The following is a 19,832-nucleotide window of genomic DNA, read 5'->3' on the forward strand; positions in this document are numbered from 1 at the left end:
CCTTAACTGTGAGTTGGAGTGTTTTGGAATGGAAAAATTCCACTTAGATCAATGTAAAATAACATCATAAATTATTTGTTATTTAAAATAAAAAATCATATTATTAAATTTTAATATTAAAAATATAAGCTGTAAAGTTAAATTAGGTGGGTAGGATCAGGGTTGATAGTATACTAAATGAGGGCAAGATGACGATGGAGGAGAAGTCTAGCAAATAGAATTCAATACAAAATAATATTCACTAAACGGGAGTGAAAGTAGGGAAGCAAGGTCTCATTCACATGCATATTATTAAAATTTAATACTAAAAATACAAGTTGTAAAGTTAAAACTAAGTGGATTGAAGACATAGAGAAAATTGCATTCAGAACTAGATACGGGTACTACAAATTTTTAGTAATGCCATTTGGGGTAACTAATGCACCTACAATCTTTATGGACCTAATGAATAGAATTTTCAAACAGTTTCTTGATGAATTCATAGTTGTATTTATTGATGATATATTGATTTACTCCAAAAGCAGGGAAGAACATGAAAATCATCTGAGAACTGCTTTACAGATTTTACGGGAAAAGAAGTTGTATGCAAAATTTTCCAAGTGTGAATTTCGGCTTAATAATGTCGCAATTTTTGGGCATATAATCAACAAAGATGGCATATCAGTTGACCCGTAGAAAATTGAGGCTATTGTGAACTAGCCAAGACCAACTAATGTATCCGAAATTAGAAGTTTTTTGGGACTTGCTGGCTATTATCGTAGATTTGTAAGAGACTTCTCAAAACTTGCCATACCATTGACACAGTTGACTCAGAAAAATGTATCATTTGATTAGACTGAGCAGCGGGAATCAACATTCCAAGAATTGAAGACTAGATTGGTAACTGCATCTATCTTGACATTGCCTAATGGAACCGATGGATTTCAGATTTACAGTGATACTTCCTATAAAAGCTTAGGGTGTGTTAATGCAGAATGGGATGCTTCTCGTCAACTCCGACTTCATGAAATGAACTACCCATCTTATGATCTTGAATTAGCAGCTGTAGTGTTTGCTTTAAAAATTTGGCGACACTATTTGTACAGTGTGACTTGCGAGGTGTATACTGACCATAAAAGCTTGAAATATTTTTTTACTCAAAAAAATTGAACATGAGACAGAAACGATGGCTTGAGTTAATAAAAGACTATGATTTGCAGATTCTATACCATCTAGGGAAAGCAAATACCATTGCAGATGCAATAAGTAGGAAGTCAATTGGGAATTTGTTATGTTTGCTCATCGGTTAGAGAGAGTTGTTATGTGACTTGGAGAAGAATGAGATTGAAATTGTGTTGTGTGAACATGGCGGGATCTTAGCCGCCATCTCTGTCCAGCCTGCTATAATTGAAGAAATTAAAGAGAAGCAGCTTGAAGATGAATTTTTAAAGAAAAATGTGGATGAAATGAACTCAAAACCGAGGCCGGGATTTATGCTTGACAATAATGTGTTGAAATTTCATAATTGACTTTGTGTGCTGGATTGTTTTGACTTGAGGAAACATATCATGGCTGAAGCTCACAATTTTAAATTTGCTATGCATCCAGGCAATACGAAGATGTACCACGACTTGAAACAAAATTTCTGGTGGTCGAGAATGACGAAGAGCATTGCTGATTTTGTAGCTAGATGCTTGTATTGTCAACAAGTTAAAGTTGAACATCAACGACCTGCTGGATTACTTCAGCCACTTCCAATACCGGAATGGAAATGGAAACATATTACGATCGACTTCATTATTGGACTGCCCCACTCCTCTCTCGAGGTATGGATTCTATTTGGGTCATTTTTGATCGTTTAACTAAATCTACCCATTTTTTGCCTGTCAAATCTTTGTATAATGCGGATAAGTTAACTAATTTGTATGTCAATGAGATTATGAAATTGCATGGGGTTTCAGTTTCCATAGTTTCTGACAAAGATCCTAAGTTTACTTCAAGATTCTAGCAGAGTTAGCAACAAGCTTTGGAGACTAAATTGGGATTGAGTAGTACTTACCATCCACAAACAGACGGCTAATCAGAAAGAACAATACAGACGTTGGAAGATACATTCAGAATGTGTGCCCTAGATTTCCAAGGCAATTGGGAGGCCTATTTACCATTGGCCGAGTTTGTGTATAATAACAGCTACCATTCGAGTATCGGTATGGGTCCTTATGAAACTTTTGTATGGTAGAAAATGTTGTTCTTCAATTTGTTGGGCCGAGGTAGGTAACAAACCTTTATTGGGACCGAAACTTGTGTAAGAAATGAGTGAAAACGTGAAACTGATTCAACAAAGATTGAAAACTGCACAAAGCCCGCAAAAGAGTTATGTAGATGTCCGAAGGCGAGATAGAGAATATGAGATCGGAGATCATGTGTTCATCAAAGTGACTCCAATGAAAGGCTAGACGCGGTTTGTAGTAAACGGCAAACTAGCACCGAGATATGTCGGGCTATATGAAATCATTGAGAAAATCAACCTAGTGACGTATTGGGTAGCTTTACTGCCGGTCATGGAACATATGCATAATGTTTTTCATGTCTCAATGCTTCAGGACTATCTACGAGATCCATTACATGTCTTTGAACCAACACATGTGCTCTTAAAGGATGACTACACATACGAAGAGAGGCCAAGGCCCGTAACCAGGCCTAAACTGTTGCTTTGAAAAAGTCAAGTATTGTGAATCATGTTAAGGATGTTTTTGTTTTCGTTCTGTTTTGTTTAAATGTACACTGGACTCAATCCCTTTTAATGATACCTGTGCGATGTTGCATGAACTATGAACTTTTGACGTCACGTAAATATGTATAAAGTTTTAAATTATCTGTCTCATGTATGTCTACACAGCTTTATGGACATTGTATTTATATAGTTACTTCCGCTGCCTCTTATATAATATGATATTCAGGTCAGAGGCCTTTGGTAATCCCAGGATTACTGGTTGGTTACGACACTAAACCTACAGGGGAGAGTTTAGGTCGTGACAATAGACCCTGTTTCAATGATCCAAACTATTCATTTTATATGGCTCGCAATATATATTATCCATTAAAAAAATTAGTTCGATTCGATAAGTATAATCTTTTTATTTTATTGCATTTGTGTAGAAAAAAAATGGACGATAAATATACTTTTAAAATAGACCATAATTTTTTTTAGAGACAAATGCAATAAAATGAAAAGGTGACGATTATTGTATTGTCCTAATTTTTTTTTGTGAATGTTATACTTTGCGTGCCATACAAAATGTACGGTTTGAATTATCGAAAGGAAACTTGTGTTGGGTCCTACAAATCTCTCAAATTCAGTCATGTTAAAATCCTAACATGAGAGAAATCATCACTTCCATTAATATTGTTAAATCTAGTGACGGTAGGAGAGGGTAATTTAATTTTGTTGAAAACAAAAATAATAATAATTGTTATTGGCACTCCATATTATATTATATCTTAATACCAAAAATGAGGGGTAGACAAAACAAAACAAAAAAATAAAATAAAGTGAAAGTGTGAAAAATAACTTTTAGACAAAAAAGCTCCCAAGATAATAATGACAATTTGCAGGCTTATTTCACTTTTTTAATGGAGAAATTGTTTTCATCACGCAAATTAGCTCCAACAATAAAAAATGAATTAAGTGTAAATTACAAATACTTCTCCAAAGTTTATAACAAATACATTTGACACCTTAATTTTCAAGAAAATACATCCCATCCCCGAAGTTTCAAATATTATAACAATTACCCTCTCTGTTAGTTGTCTATTTTGTAACACATCAACAATTATTATGGCACCAAACTAAAATATTCTTTTTCCCATTCTCATTGGGTCTGTTCTTGTTCTCAATTGTCTATTAGTCCACCAAATTTTTTCAAAAAGAGTTATATGATTGGCATTCGATAAAAATAGTGAATGATGTCGCCTATTGATTTGTTAAGTTCTAAACTAATTGCTTTATATGATTATTATAAAATTATTGTAAGTATAAATAGGACACTATGCACACTACAAGTTTCGTTTCCTCCTCAAGTGGGGCTGTGTCATGGAAAACTTGGGCCTCTTTTTCTCTCTAAAACGATATCGTCTCTCTCTAGCCCCTTCCTTTAGGGTTTCTGCAAATGGCGTCATTTGGAAGGGAGAGAGGGCTTCGGCCTTCGGCCACCCCTCTCCTCTCTCCCTCATTTTTTTCTTTTTTCTTTCTTTTTGTTTTCTACTCAATAAATCTTGAGAGATCTCTCTTCCCAACCTCTTCCTCTTTGTGAGGAGTTTTCTTCCCTCATGGTGGAAGTTTGCTAGGTTGCTCATCCTCCATCCTACTGGTGGCTAATCTGCCATGTTCTTCTTCCTCCGTTGCTCGTTGTAGCTGTCATCACCATCTTGCCGCTAGATCTTCTTTGCATCTGGTCGCCTCCACAGATCTGGCTATTTCTCCGGGTATGAGGTTGTGTTTTCCAGTTTTTTTCTTGTTTTTTTGGTTTGGGAGTGTTTTATGGAGTTCATCGGTGCTATTCTGTGACTTGCTTACTCTGTGGTTGTAACCTATGATCTGTCTCAAACATGCTCTATGGTCGATTGTTTTGACTTCTGCTTTGTAGCATAAGTACGAGCATGAGTTGTGTGTCTGAAATTTTTTATAGTTTTTACACCTGTGTGTTTGTTTGATCTGATTTTTCCCTGCTTGGTGTAAGTTTATTTGTTGGATGGATTTGTCTTTGTAAATGCGGTTTGGTTTTAGTAATGAAAATTTCTCTCTAATAAAAAAAGAAGGAAAAAAGTAGAGCTATGTCATTGCTTAAAAATAGAATAATATATTATGCTAAAATTACTGCTACCTGTGCTATGTTGGAATTAAAATATTATCTTGATCAATCGTGGCAATTGACTATGTATCCTATGCTTTTCATTATAATCCATGATATATTAACAGTTTCACGTTTCATTATTATATCCGAAGATGCTTTAGTGCAAGTAGTCAAATAATTTATAAGAAGATGAGCAGATTGAGCCAAATAATGATTTGTCAAGATTGGCAATTAGCATATATTAATAATGGAACAAAGACAGGAGATGCAGATCTTGGGGAACTTTAACATTATGAAGGTCTTCCTAAATTATTATTAAAAGAATAGAGATTATTTTTTTAATACATGAATTATTGAGATTGAATAGTGTAAATGATTGATAAATATATATATATATATATACATATAAATTTAAATGGGATTCTACGTATCTTGTAGTAATGCAATCTCTCACCTTACATTTGATTAATTAATATATTAATTTCAATTATACATCATATCATGTATTAATATTCAGTTTTATGACAAACTTTACATACATTTAAAAGAAAAATGTAGAAGTAACTTATGCGGCTTGGGATTTGACTTTTTTATGTGGTTAAAAAAGTTAATATTTTTGTGATATATTTTTAGTTATTTTTCCAATTGTATAGAAATTTAATTAATTGATATATGTATAACTTGTTGTTTGACCTTATAGTAAAGAATTAAGTCTGTATAAATTTGAAGGTATGTAACATTTTTGCACTGATGTTTTAGGTAGGATTGACGGCCTTTGTCAATTCATGGCAAACAAAAGTTTTGGTGTTAATTTTTTAATTTTGACTTTTTTTGAAGTTAAAAAATAAAATTTCCAAACAATCCTAAGACTCGATAGCCAACTTTAAAAAAAAAAAATGGGAGACTTATAAGTCGTTCAACATTTTTTCATGACGAATTTTTTAAATTATCGTTGAAAGTTGAATTTTTTTTTATGACAATTTTTTTAAACTATTGCTAAAACATATAATTAGTGACATTTTTTGTGACAATTTTCAAACTCTCGCTAAAAAGTAACAATTAATGACGTTTTTTAATAGTGTTTGATAAAAAAAGGCCATTAATTCTCACTAAACCTATTAGACAATAAGTCAATTCACATAAATCTCTTAAAATATTAGAATATTAAAAAAATATACAAAAATTATAAATATTGAAGTCTATCATATATGACTAATTTAGCCTTAAAAAAAAACCCTACTAGGCTAGTCCAAAAACAATTTTTGAGATACTTTTGGACTTACTTTTTTTGATTCAAATTCAACCCATAAAATTTTTTTAAAAAAATGAGGACAAACACCCACAAGGCTAAGCCCACAAACAATTTTGAGAATATTTTTCATCGTTTTTTCTGGCCCCAACTCGAATAAACCCTTATTGACATCCCAAAAATGTTCACCTAAGCTGTGAGCCTATGCCCGACTGAATCGTTATTTTAAGAGCAGAGAGGTTGTGAGTCTAGCGTGTCTGCCACTCGACTCTAATCCCCCACGTGTTTGCCACTGATTCTAATCCACGGTCAAAACTAGGTCTGTCACATAAAAAAAAATATATATATTGAAAATCCTAAATATTTTTTTTTAAAGGAAAATTACTATGTGGTTCTATGTAGTGGATTTATTTCCCTTCTAATCCCACTATATTTTTAATAGACTGACAGGTCCACAGTTTTTTCAATTTTGTACTCGGAGGTCTCGTTTTTTATTTTCTTATTTTTTAAATGACTGTACTACCCTTTGATTTGAGATATATATATACGTGAAAATCAAATATTAGATTGTGATGTCGCCTATGCAAGGTTGTCTACGATCTCGATCTCTCTCCGTGATGTCGATCTCTTTGTGCTGTGAAGTCGATCTCGTTATGCTGTGAGGTCGATCTTGTTGTACGATCTGAATCTGTGTGTATAGGCGATCTCTGCATACGCTCTCTCTCTCTCTCTCTCTGTATGTGTGTGTATGTGTATGTGTCTGTGTCTGTCTCTAACTCTGTCTCTATTTGTTAATACATATATGCATGTATACATATAGATACGCAAATTTGCGTGATCTCTGGTTTGTGTTTGGCAACGTTGTTATAGTTCTTTGTTTTGTGATAAACTTTATTTGTTTGATACTTATTTTGTGATTTTTGTATGTGATATAGTGTAATGATTTTGATTTTGTTGATTTTGTTTGTTATAGAGTGTAATGTGTTTTGAAGTTGTAGTTTGGAATTGTGAATTCTGAAGTTTTGATACTGATATGTTGTAACTGTATAATTTCGCAGTTTGGAATTGTGAATTGTGAATTGTGAATTGTGAAGTGTTGATACTGATATCTTATAACTGTATAATTTTGCAATTTGGAATCTGTGAACAATTATTTGCTGGTTTGTGATTTTGTAATATGGAGGGGTGTTTCATGTTAATGTGCAAATACAGTAACTCTTGTGCTGCTATTAAGATTAATGAGGGATGTAGTTATCATGAAGTTATTGAGAAAATATCTGTGAAGTTCAAGGAGTTGAGTGTTGGTAACTTTTGTTTGTTTTTCTCTATTCCTGAATATTCTAATTGTATTGTTGAATGTGATGATGATTTGGGGAATATGATGTCAATGGTAGGTTGTAGTGGTTCTCATGTTGTTGACATTGTTGTGGGTGATAGAAGAATTGTGGAGGTTGATGATAATTCTTCTACGATTGATTCTGTAATTTATGAGAGTTTTTTGATTAACGATTGTGATGATTTTGGTAGTTTGTTGCCTAGTTTTTATCTAAAACTAGCGAAAGTTTTGTTTTCTGCTAGTTGGAAGGGGATTATACACAGTGTTGGTCAAGAATTTGAAGGTGGAGTGCTGACATTTCGTATTGCATTGGTTAAGTATGCAGTAGAGTGTGGTTTTGCAGTGAATTATTTGAAGAATGATGCAACAAGAGTAATTGTTGAATGTATGATGAAGTCGTCTACGAGTTGTAAATGGTTTGTGCATAGGAATTCTGGTATTTTTTTTATTATGAAGTTGGATAATGTGCATACTTGTGGGGTTATTGCTTGTAGATCTTATAGCAAAATGGTTGGTTCTAGACTTGTGTTTGATAATGTGCATAATGATATTAGTGATAATCCGTTGACTCGTCCTATTGAAGTTAAAAAAGTTGAAAAAGCAATATGGTATAAATGTTTCTTATCGAGATACATGGCTAGGAGTTGATAAGGCAAGAGATGGGTTGTTTGGTGATTTTGCATATGGTACCTTGAGACGGGTATGAGAACCAATCCCGGAAGCGTGTTTGAATTAGATGTGGATGAAAGTAATGGATGTTTTAGGAGGTTGTTTGTGGTATTTCATGGATGTTTGTATAACTTTCAATTTTGTCATCTGTCGTTGTTTTTTGATGGTACATTCTTGAAGGGGCGTTACAAGGGGCATTTGATTGCAGCAACATCAAAGGATGGTAATCAATGTATGTATTTATTTGTACTTAGTATAGTTTTGGTTTGTTAGTGTGTTTTGGTGGTTGGTAGATTTTGGTTTTTGTTATTGTATTGTGAGTTTGCTAATTTTTACAATTTCATGTTGTTTTATTTCCAGGCTTGTTTCCTATGGCTTATGCAATTGTTAATGCTGAAAATCAAGATAATTGGATGTGGTTTTTAAGTCAGTTGTTAAAAGCTGTTGGTTCATTCCGGAGATTGACCTTTGTGTCAGACTGTCAACATGAATTGCTAGACACTCTTTCAGTGGTTTTTTCCAATGCCCATCATGCATATTGCTTGAACTATTTGAAGAGAAATTTGATTGACAAATTGGTGGGACTTCCTACTAACTATAAGCTGACTTTGATGAAAATATTAGTTAAATGTGCTTATGTACCAACTATTGTTTCTTTCCAACATTATATGGAGAAATTGAGACGTATTGTTGGGAATGGTAGAGTTGATAGTATGTTGGATGGTTTGCAAAATGATAAGTGGGCAAATGCATTTTTTAGAGGGAAATAATATGGTGAGATGTCATCTAATGCTGCCGAGTCTTACAATAATTGGATTAGTGGGGCCTGTGAGTTGCCTATTACTTGTATTGTTGATATGATTAGAGTTCAAATCATGACTCAATTGTCTAATAGAAGAGTTAAATAAAAAAGATGGACTACCAAATTATGTCCAGTTATGGAAAAGAAGTTGGTGGACTCTTTGAAGCTAGCTAAGTCTTGGGATGTGATTGTTGCTAGTGATATTGAGCTTGAAGTTCATTCTTCTATTTCTTTTTATGTTGATATTGGTAGACGGACTTATTCTTGCCATGAATAGCAATTGAATGGTGTAGACGTCCCCGAACGCCCCGGGAGGGATGAGTCCCCCGTTCCGTTCGATATTGGGCTCACTACAGGTCAGAACTCTCAAATTGTCACTGTTCTAAATCTGAACCAAAGAGTCCAAATCCGGCAAATCGTTTTGAGAAAACAGATTTTTGAAAGCAGTGCCAAACATGGACTGCTTTGCCAGATACAGAGTCGCCACCTAAATATTTTATTTTGGGGAAATTTAGGAAACCCTGACTCGTTTGCCTAAGGCCACGTGTCCGTCATCACCAAAGTTGTCTCCGCTCGGGAACTTGGGTACGATTGGGGAAGGTCACTTCGTGAGCACCCCCGCTCGCCCGATCAAAGATCGACCTCTACTAACCATGATATCTATTTTTGAAAACATTATGCGTTCTTATTCCGGTTATTAGCCTAGATTTACTATGTGATGCGCGCAGCATACAAGTATAGACTGGATCGCCTGAATTGGAACAAAACATTTCATGCTTGTTTGTTTGAAAATGGTTTGATGGTGCTACTCGCAAGTAGGCTAAGACATGGATTTGCCACCCTCAGGTGGGCTTAGAAAAACATGATTTTGCCACTATCTAGTGGGCTTAAAACACACAGTGAATGAATTGTTCCAATCCAAATAACCCAACCTTCACCCACAGGCATTCAGGCAGTTATATCACATAAGCAATTAGCCTCATGGTAAGCATGCTATCATGGCAGTCACTCACACGCATGCAAGGATGCTAAAGCATAAAACTTACCGAGCACTCCAAGCCAAAACAAAAACTAATTAAAAATCCATGCATGATCCTAATTATACTGAAATGCCTAATGCAACACATGCAAAAGTGCAACTATAGCAGGCTCGGCTATTCTAGACATGGCATATGAAATGCTACAACTAACATGTATTCAACTTGGAATTGAAAATACAATGCAGTTAGTATGATGCGCAGAGCCCAGTGTGTGCAAAACAGATGAATGAATACAAACATGCTATCATACTGTATGCTAATTGAAACATGCCCTAATCTAACCATCATAAGCTGGTAAATAAAAGGGAGAAAGACGTGGGGTTGGAAGACATACATCACGCACACGCACACTTATTACAGTTGTGCCCTCGCTCGGAGGGTCCGAATAAATAATACAGTCCCGAATAAATAATTACAATCCAAATAATTACAAAACCCTAATTAATTAACAAATTAAATTAAGAAAGCTGTAAACTAGCATGCAAGCTAGGGACTGCCTCGACTCTGCTCCGGATGATGAATAGTGCATGCTCGGGTTGCTTAGCTCGGAAATCCACTGCGATGCCCCAATTAGCCTCTGTTTGCGATTGATGCCGGAATGCTGTGCAAGGCTTTTGAAAGGCTACTGATTCTTGATTTGCTGCAACAGAGAGCAGGAAAAGGGCATGGCAATGTATTTTCACAAATGTATGCATGCCTCGATCTCCATGCCACCAATCACGCATCTCGATGCATGATGGCCGAGGAGTCAAATTGTGCAACTCAATATAGAATGAATGTATATGAAAACACAACAAGACCTAACTCCATCATGGGCAATCCAGAGTGTCGGTGACAGGGAATTGAGACACGTTCCGTCACTCGAAGTACGAAACGTCCCTCGTTTCCCGTGCTTGGGCTAACTCCTATCTCAAGCACAATGCAATATGCATGACATGCATGAATGCAACTAATATACAACCTAGCGTGCACAATGCTATGAAATGGCATACACAATGCACGATGTAACATGGCATACACGATGCTCTAACACACAACCTAGCATACGCAATGCTATGAATTGAAATGGCATACACAATGCACAATGGGCTTATACCAACATGAGTGGACCTCAGCCACACTCACATTAGTAGCCATAAGATGAAAAATGAGACACTCAAAATGCGTGCACACATGCACGCAAACCGAGGACCGACCCTAAGGCACCAAATGCCACTCTAACAAGACATGGCAAAGCATGGAATATGGCATACTAGCATGCAAATTTTAGTAACAAAATATGATGCAAAACAGCCCCGAAACATGGCAATATGGTACCCGATGCATGAAATGAGACCCGAAACGCAAAACTAGGCACACGCAATGGCCTATAGCTATACAAAGCATGCATTATTTAAAAATGAAGTGTAAGGACAGAATTAAGGCAGTCCCAAAACATGCATATTTCCAGTTTTAAGCAAGGCCAAAAAGTGAACACAAATAGGGCTAAGTTAGCATGCAAAAATGGCCCCGAAAGAGAGATAATGAAGCAAGTAGCATTTGCTAGCCCTAAATGACCAAGAGCCCTTCAACAAAGTTGAATAGGGACTCAAAATGAAGCACTTTATAGTTTACAACAAGCCACGAAAACAAACACAAGTGTGGCTAAACTATTGTGCAAGAAATGGGCCAAAAGGGAGACAAAGAAGCAAGTGATTGTTTCTAGCCTCAAACAGAGGAGGGCCTTTCAACAAAGTTGAAGAGGGGCCCAAAACATGGTATTTTACAGTTAGTGACCAAGCCCAAAACAGTGCACATGCAAGCTTAAAATACTATGCAAAATAAGGCCTAAAAAGAGGTTTAAACACAAAGAGCAAAAAGGGAGCTTCAAATAGCAAAAGTCCCTTGATAAAACATGAAGAGGGGGTCAAAATAAGGCTATTTACAGTTCGAATCAGAGCCCAAAAATACAAGCACAAGGGGCTAACAAAACATGCAAAAATAAGGCCAAAAGAGGGATAAAGAGGCAAGTGACAAAAGGAAGCCTCAAACAGTAAAGAGCCCTTCAACAATGTTGAAGAAGGGCTCAAATAAGCCACTTTGCAGTTTATAACCAAGCTCGAAACAATTTACAAATGAGCCTAAAATACTATGCAAGAAAGAGGCATACAAGAGAGGTAAAGAAGCAAGTGTAAAAAGGAAGCCTCAAACAAACATGAAAAAGAGCTCAAAATAATGCTATTTTCAGTTAGGGTCGGAGCCCAAATATGCAAGAAAGTATGGCTAATATATTGAGCAAAATAAGGCAAGAAAGAGGGAGGAGAAGACTTACCCTTGAAGACCAAATCTTTGACAACTCTTGGACCAAGTTTGGTGGCTCCTTAGCTCTGGAAAACAGCTCCAAGCGGCTGGAATGGATGGTGGTGGTGTGGTGCTAGGTGGTGGTGTAGAAATGGTGTAGGGTTTAGGAGGTTTTGAGGGTTGGAGTGTCGAGAGAGAGAGATACAATGTAGGAGCTCCAAACCAAAATTTCTAACCCTCAAAACACAGCTGGGGGGCCTGGATATATAGGCAAAAGAGGGGGGAAAAAAGGGGGGGAATGGAATTCAAGTTTCCCCTCAAAAGTTGGCCCCCCCGGATACAAAATCTGGGGGGAAACAGAGGGCATTTCTGTAAAGTACCTGGAGAGAGGATCATGGCCGGCCGGTTTCCTAGGGTTTAGGTGGCCGGCCGACCCTCCCCATGGCCGGCCAGCCAAGGGTCAAAAGGTTCAAGAAGTATTAGTGGCCGGCCACCCCAGATTGGTGGCCTCCCATGTGTGCACAACATAACCATGTGGTCAAAAACTGGAGAAAGTAAACCAGGAGAGAGGAAAGCCCACTTTTTGGAGGGGTTCAAAAGGGTCAAACACAATTACTGGCCGGCCATGTGATATTGGTGGCCTCCCAGGTGTGTACAACACAAATATGTGGTTTGGGACAAGAAAAAGTGGCCTTAGGGTGGTCAACATTGGCTTTCAAGTGAGAAAAACGGGCGACGGAGGGCGATGGAGGAATAAAACTGGTTGTCAGAACAATTACTGGCCTCCCACCCTTCTACGACCTTCCTAACAATGAAACAGAGGTCCCTGCCAAAAATGATCTCAAACCGATGCAAAATGAAGGTTCGGGGGCCGAAATGCGCAGCCCGAGGCCCCGAAAACTGACTGTTAGGCACCGGAAGTGGTGTTCGACCACGAAGTTGGTTTTTCGAGCCATAGTGTCCCTCAAAAGGGAGCAAATAAGATGCATGCCAAAAATCGGAGCAAACGGAGGTGGTTAAGCGGTCCCGAACCGAGGCACACGGCCAACGGCTCTGAAAAGCCGGAAACCGGACTCCAAACGGGCAAAATGGCCTACGACCACTGAGAGATGATCTACGAGACCTCTCCCTCCCTTCGGGAAGAGAAAATAGAGAAAATAGAGCCTGGTTCGCAAACCGAGGCAAAACATGAACGAGTCCGGAAGTCCGGAGGCAAGGCTCGCAGCCGAGACTCTGAAACCTCTAAACGAGCACGATATGCAACATCACCAAGCGCTCAATCGGTGACGTCTGAGTCTTAAGGTCGGTCAAAAATGGGGTGTCTATAGTTGCCCCTCTTTGACAAAACTCGAAAGTCATAAGTGACGGGAGTGAATGTCAAAGCCCAGAGACGACCCATTTTTGACAAGGCTGAAGACTTAGACAAACATACAAAATAACAAAGATGTGCCCACAGGCATGCCCGCAGGTAGGGGAAAAATGCAAAATGATATGCACAAAGCCGAATGTAGCTCATAATCATGCAAATGCAGCAAGCTGTAATGAGGCAAGTATTCGCAAATAGATGTAACAGTTTTAAGCAAGAATGCAAAGCAACAACTACATTTCATGCAGTTAGGAATGCAGAGAATTATTCAATTCTTGTCGCGTCTCACACGGAGAAGATACGATACCTGCGCAATTCGTTTGGTCGCACCAGCTTCAAATGAACCGTACATACAATATCGTGCCTGCAAAATAAAGAAACTCAACAAGCACAACATATCTAACAACATATGTTCAATGTGATATCGAATGCAGACAATCGCGGTGTTGATGGAAAAGTGCATCGCAATGCGGGAAGAAACGCGCGTGACAATGCGAGTTTAAGCACGGAGGCTCGGTGATATCAAAGAGACGTGCATAACAATGCAAGTATGTGCATGAGAATGAAAGTTATGTGCATGATAACGCAGAATAAGCGTAAACCAGGATGTATGTTTGTCATAAAACAACGAGCAAGGAAATGCGCGTTTCGGCGAGGGCGACTCGATCGCGGCCTCCGGTTCACCTCCCGGAGAGGTTACAACATGTTCAAAAGGATATATCTCACTTTCGATGAGTAATGATGAGACACGCATCGGAAGTTGAAGCTGAGGTTCCGGCGGAGCGATTTCGCGACAGAAAGCGCACTTCTCTTGTACTTTTTTAGATCCCGGGGACTCTAATCCTCCCCAAAATTTGCAGGGACCTTGGGGGGCATGTGGGGAACACCACCGGCCATCTTTATTGGGAAAGGGAGGCCACCGGCCAGTTTTTGAAAAGGGAATGGCCGGCCTGCCAGAAAAGGTGGCCGGTCGGCCACCTAGCCCAGATTCGGGGCAATTTTGTCTTTTCAGCCTCTTTTCTTTAAATACACTCATCCAAACACTTTGTGCTCACAAGTGCAGCTCCGAAATCATCTCCTCTAGCTTCCCAAACCATTTTCTCCCTCAGATCTGTGCTCTATACACGTTTTCCAACGCCACACGGAAGTTGTTTTCGCGAAATCTTTTAGTTTTAAGCACTTTGAATCGATTAAATTTTGATTTCGGGGCTTCTTTTCTCATTTTCGCCACTTGAGGCGAGTTTGTCTCAATATTTGGAAGATTTTCTCGGGAGTTGACTTTTGTTGACTTTTTCATTTCCCGAGAGTTGACTTTTGTTGACTTTTTCCAATTTTGGCTCATTTTTGCTCATTTTTGTCCCCTTTGCATATTTTCTGAAATGGCTAGTCATTTCCCCCATGGTGGAGGTCCTCCAGACGCCGGAGGTGATCCCGATATCATGGCTCTACCTTCGAGGGTTCGACCCTTCATACCCGAGAGGTACGACCCACCAGCACATATTCTTCCGCGGGCTGTTTTCTATCACTTCACCGATTTCGACGAGCGAGCACCGGGGGATCTCCTTCTGCGGGAGCCAGAGTATCACCTCTCCCATGAGGCACGAGAGGTATTTACTTCGTTTTTACCTTTTCTGTAACATATTATGAATTTTTCATGCATTCTGTTTGCACTTTGAACACACAGTTCAATCACTTGAATTCTTAAACACTCATTGATTGTGAACACACGGCACACATCAGTTGAGGGCTGAACACGCAGCCCACACACTGATTTTCTGAATATATAGTCCGAATTGAAGGTGAACACGCAGCAGCACACACTGATTGAGAGTTGAACACGCAGCCCAAAACACTGATTTTCTGAACACACAACCCATACTGATTGAGAGTTGAACACGCAGCCCAAAACATTGATTTTCTGAACACACAGCCCAAATTGAAGGTGAACACGCAGCACACACTGATTGAGAGTTAACACGCAGCCCAAAACACTGATTTTCTGAACACACAGCCCAAATTGAAGGTGAACACGCAGCATACACTGATTGAGAGTTGAACACGCAGCCCAAAACACTGATTTTCTGAACACACAGTCTAAGGTGAACATGCAGCACACTAATTGAGAGTTGAACACGCAGCCCAAAACACTGATTTTCTAAACACACAGCCCAAATTGAAGGTGAGCACGCAGCACACATTGATTGTGAACACGCGGCTCACTTACTTTACTTTGCACGCAGCCTATTCATTTTATTTGCACGCAGCTTATTCATTTTATGCTGAAACATGTATCCATTCTGAATGCAGGTGATTTCTCGCACTGTGCGGGGATATGGCTCTACCGTGGCGAGAGATTGGTGCGCCGAGCTCCCGGAGGCTGTTCGGGATTTGGTTGACTTGGCGGGGTTTGGGCCCTTCTGTACTGGGCTATCTTGTTGTCCTGCCAGGAGGACGTTGATGGCCGCCTTGGTGGAGAGATGGTGGGACACCACCAACTCCTTCAATTTTTATGCCACGGGGGACTTGACTATGACCCCGTTTGACTTTGCCGTACTAACTGGCCTTGACATGGGAGGTTGGCCCATCCCTTACGACGAGGACATGGGCTAGTGGGAGGCTGCTTGGATATATTTGCTAGGGGTTCGCCCGCCTGTTGATAGATCTTCGGGGAGAGTCCGATACACCTAGTTCTCTTCCCATTTCCGGCGGGTGGAGATGGAGCCTGGGACTCTTGAGGAGGCAGCACAGTATGCCCGCAGCTTTCTGATGTTCCTCTTCGGGACCACTTTGTTTTCCGATTGGGGGAACACTGTTGGGCTTTATCTGTTGAGTGCTTTGGTGGACCTGTCACAAGTCAGACGGTATGACTGGGGTGGCGCCGGCTTGGCTACCCTTTATTGCTACATGAGCGCGACCTCCCGCGGACGGGGGGACTTACTTGGCGGCTATTGGAGAGCCTGGGAGGTACTTTCTGCCCTCTTGATTTACATTTCTGCTCCTCATTACCTGCACATTGCACACACGGCGCACTTTATACTCTGTATTGGGCACTTTGTGCTCAGCACTTTGTATTTTGCTTTGTTTTCCACAGTTGTGGGTCTATGTGTATTTCCCGACATTGGCCCCGGAGTTGGTGGTAGAGGGACCTCTCGTGACCCCGTACTCACTTGTATTTGAAGGCCAGCACCGGCCAAGACCTCGGGAGTCTCTCCTCTATCTGCGGCAATACTTTGACACGGTGCGGTCAACGGAGGTATTTCAGAACTCTCAGTTCTTTCTGTTTTCATCTTTGATTTGTCTTGTACATTTTCGATTTCTGATGGTTTATGCGTCTGTTATCCGCAGATTGCATGGCAGCCATGGGCGCCTTTAGGTGAAGGTCTCCGATTCCAGTTTGCCGGAGGGTGGGGTGTCTCCCGGTACAGGATCCTATTCGAAGGGCCAGTTGGTAGGGCCTGGTTTTTGGGGGACCGCTTTTTGCGTCAGGTCTGGGGGTACACTTCTTAGGACCCTCCTTCAGCACCCCCAGTCGATATGCGGATTGCTGATAGGCTCTCTTCCCGAGATGTTGTTAGTGCTATGCTGGGTACTGATGCTTTGCTACATCTTGAGGAGGGGGATTACGCTACTTACCGTCACATATACCTGATGCCTCCATTGACGGGAGTTCGTACTCCGATGATGAGGCCTGCTGGCATGCCATCTTCGAGCCAGGCCCGGGCTCGGGCTGCAAACGCCCCTTCCACCAGCAGGGCTGGTACATCTAGAGGTGGGGGTGGATTGGTTCCCCCGATTCCTCCGACTTATCCTCATCCTGGATGGCCGGACATGCCGACCGAGTTGATGGGGTGGCAATATGGGACTACCTCTCCAATTTCGATCCCGATAGAGCCTCCGATGCCTGGCCATCGATACGTCAAAGACCCCGACTCACCACCGGTATGTTTTACGGCTTTGATTCATTACTCAGATACTTAGACGTTCATTCCTTTACTGATACCCTTGCCTTTGCATCTGCAGCCCCCTGTTGAGTACATGGATCAGGTGCTTGAGATGGTAGCCTCACTTGAGGGGATGGTCCTGCGGAGGGAAACGTAGTTGTCCATTATAGGCTTCCAGGCACCCTTTAGTTTTCTGGCGTTTATCATACTTCTGATGATATGCTGATTTCTACTGCATTGATAGGCTACTTGTGTAGAGCACATCTGACACAAACCTCACTTATACACTGTGTTTACATGTACCCACTTCATGTAGTTTTCTTGTATCTGCATCTAATGTACATATTTGGACTGATGTATTTAAATTGAACTCTTTATTCTCAGATGCCCCCGGTATATGCTCAGCCGCAGGCCGGGCCACCTGGGCCTTCTCGGGGAGGTGGACCATCCGGGCCTTTTCGAGGAGCTGGGCCATCCAGGCCTTTTCGAGGAGCTAGGCCATCTAGGCCTTTTCAAGGAGCTGGGCCATCTGGGCCTTTTCGAGGAGCTGGAGGGGGGGTCGTCTCGTAGACGCAGAGCACACATTGTAGAGGAGGAGCTCGGTGAGGATAAGGAGGAGGAGGCTGCAGATCGTCAGTCGGAGACATCTGCTGACAGAGAGGACGACTCCAGTCTTGGTTCCAGGAGTGGAGGCGAGGCCTAGGGAGATCCCGAGGATGACGACTCCGATTCAGATGATGATGATGGCGATGGTGGCGGAGAGTCTATTCCGCAGAAGAGGGCAAAGAGGGCCTCTTATTCCTGCTCTTGAGAGCACAGATGCGGCTGTTTCCTGTTTTATTTATCTTTTTGCTAGTAGTTGTAGCACATTGTACATTATTGGGCAGTTTAATTCTTTGTAAAACTTGTGCCTTAGTCTGTAAAATGTTGTAATAAGCGAGGCACGATGGAATGAAACAGCTTTTGAAAAAAGTGTTGTATTTTAAATTCTTAGCATCATATCGCATCATTTTGCACCATAATGAGATTGAATAGAAATGTGCATTGTGCATTTTGCCCAGTCAGGTAGTGAACCGACGCAACAACTTAACTTTCTAAGATATAACAAAACCCTAGCAAGTTTACAACTCGATAAGCAAAACACAATAGTGTTGACAACTCAATAAACAAGACTCAAACAAAAATTGCTTAAACAAAGAGTAACAACTCAAAAACACGAAACACGACAGCTCGACAAACAACTCGATAAACAAAACAACAACTCGATAAACAAAACTTAACAACATAAAGTGTACTTCGGACGATCTGGGCAACGGAATGCATCCGAAACAGAGGGAAATAGAGGCCTTCGACACACCCGTTGCATGGAAATGCTTGAAACTTTCTCTTGGAGGGTAGAACAGGGCTAAAAACACACATTGGAGCATGGCCGGCTACTTTTGGGAGCTGACCGGCCAGATTTATTGCAAAGGGGAGGCCACTGGCCAGGTTTTGAAAAAAAGAAATGGCCGGCCTGCCAGAAAAGGTGGCCGGCCGGCCACTCAGCTCAGCAACCGTCAAATTTTTGACACTTCCCCCGAATAGTGTCTTTTCCTCTTTAAAAGCCTTAGCTCCGTGGTTCATTCAATTCATCTTAGTTTTGCACCAAACATGGAGGCGTTTCTCGTTGAAAATCTCACAGCTTGGATCGCTTCTCTAGATGGTTCGAAAAAGTTGAACTTCCGGGGTTTCGGCTTGAATGCACTGTTCGCGCTGAGTTGCACTCCGCTGCACCTTCCTTTCCTTCATGCCGCGGCGAGGTTTTGGAACCCGGTGCCGCATGTCTTTAGCTTTGGCGGGCAAGAGGTATGTCCAACTTTTGAAGATTTTCAAGTTTTGATGGAATCTGAATGTCATGAAGAGATCTTGCCCCAGTTCCGCTTTGGCCACGCCTAAGCTTTAGGGCGGATGTGTGGACTCACCGCGCATGATGCTCGGTCTCTAATCTATAATGGGGAACTGGATATCCTCGGTTTGATTCATCGCTTTTCTGACGCTGGTGACCGTAGCAACCATTATTGGCAAGGTTTCCGGCAACACGCCCTTTGCTTGTGCCTGTTGTCTCACTTTCTGCTTTCCCCGGGCTTTGGTGGATTTAGCATTCATCTGATTGAAGTTTCTCAAGGCTTGAAAGAAGGAAAGAGCTGCATCACCATGACCTTGGCCGAGACACTGATGGGCTTGGATGCTATCTATTGCCGGGAGACGACTAGATTTGCTGGGAGTCCACTGCTGCTGCAGGTAATGTTTCCCACCCAATCTTACATATGTATTTTCT

The 19,832-nt window shown here is 40.6% G+C and overlaps 1 long non-coding RNA gene across 1 annotated transcript; it reads left to right on the forward strand.

Annotated features, from left to right (window-relative positions):
- Positions 1–16,917: 16,917 nt before the first annotated feature.
- Positions 16,918–18,440, forward strand: LOC145789823 (uncharacterized). Its single transcript, XR_014328218.1, has 2 exons — positions 16,918–17,513; positions 17,595–18,440. It is a non-coding gene; the product is annotated as an uncharacterized LOC145789823 (long non-coding RNA).
- The last annotated feature ends 1,392 nt before the right edge of the window (positions 18,441–19,832 follow it).

Source organism: Camellia sinensis, chromosome 4, assembly GCF_055761805.1.
Source record: "Camellia sinensis isolate YWXY chromosome 4, ASM5576180v1, whole genome shotgun sequence".
Classification (NCBI taxonomy): domain Eukaryota; kingdom Viridiplantae; phylum Streptophyta; class Magnoliopsida; order Ericales; family Theaceae; genus Camellia; species Camellia sinensis.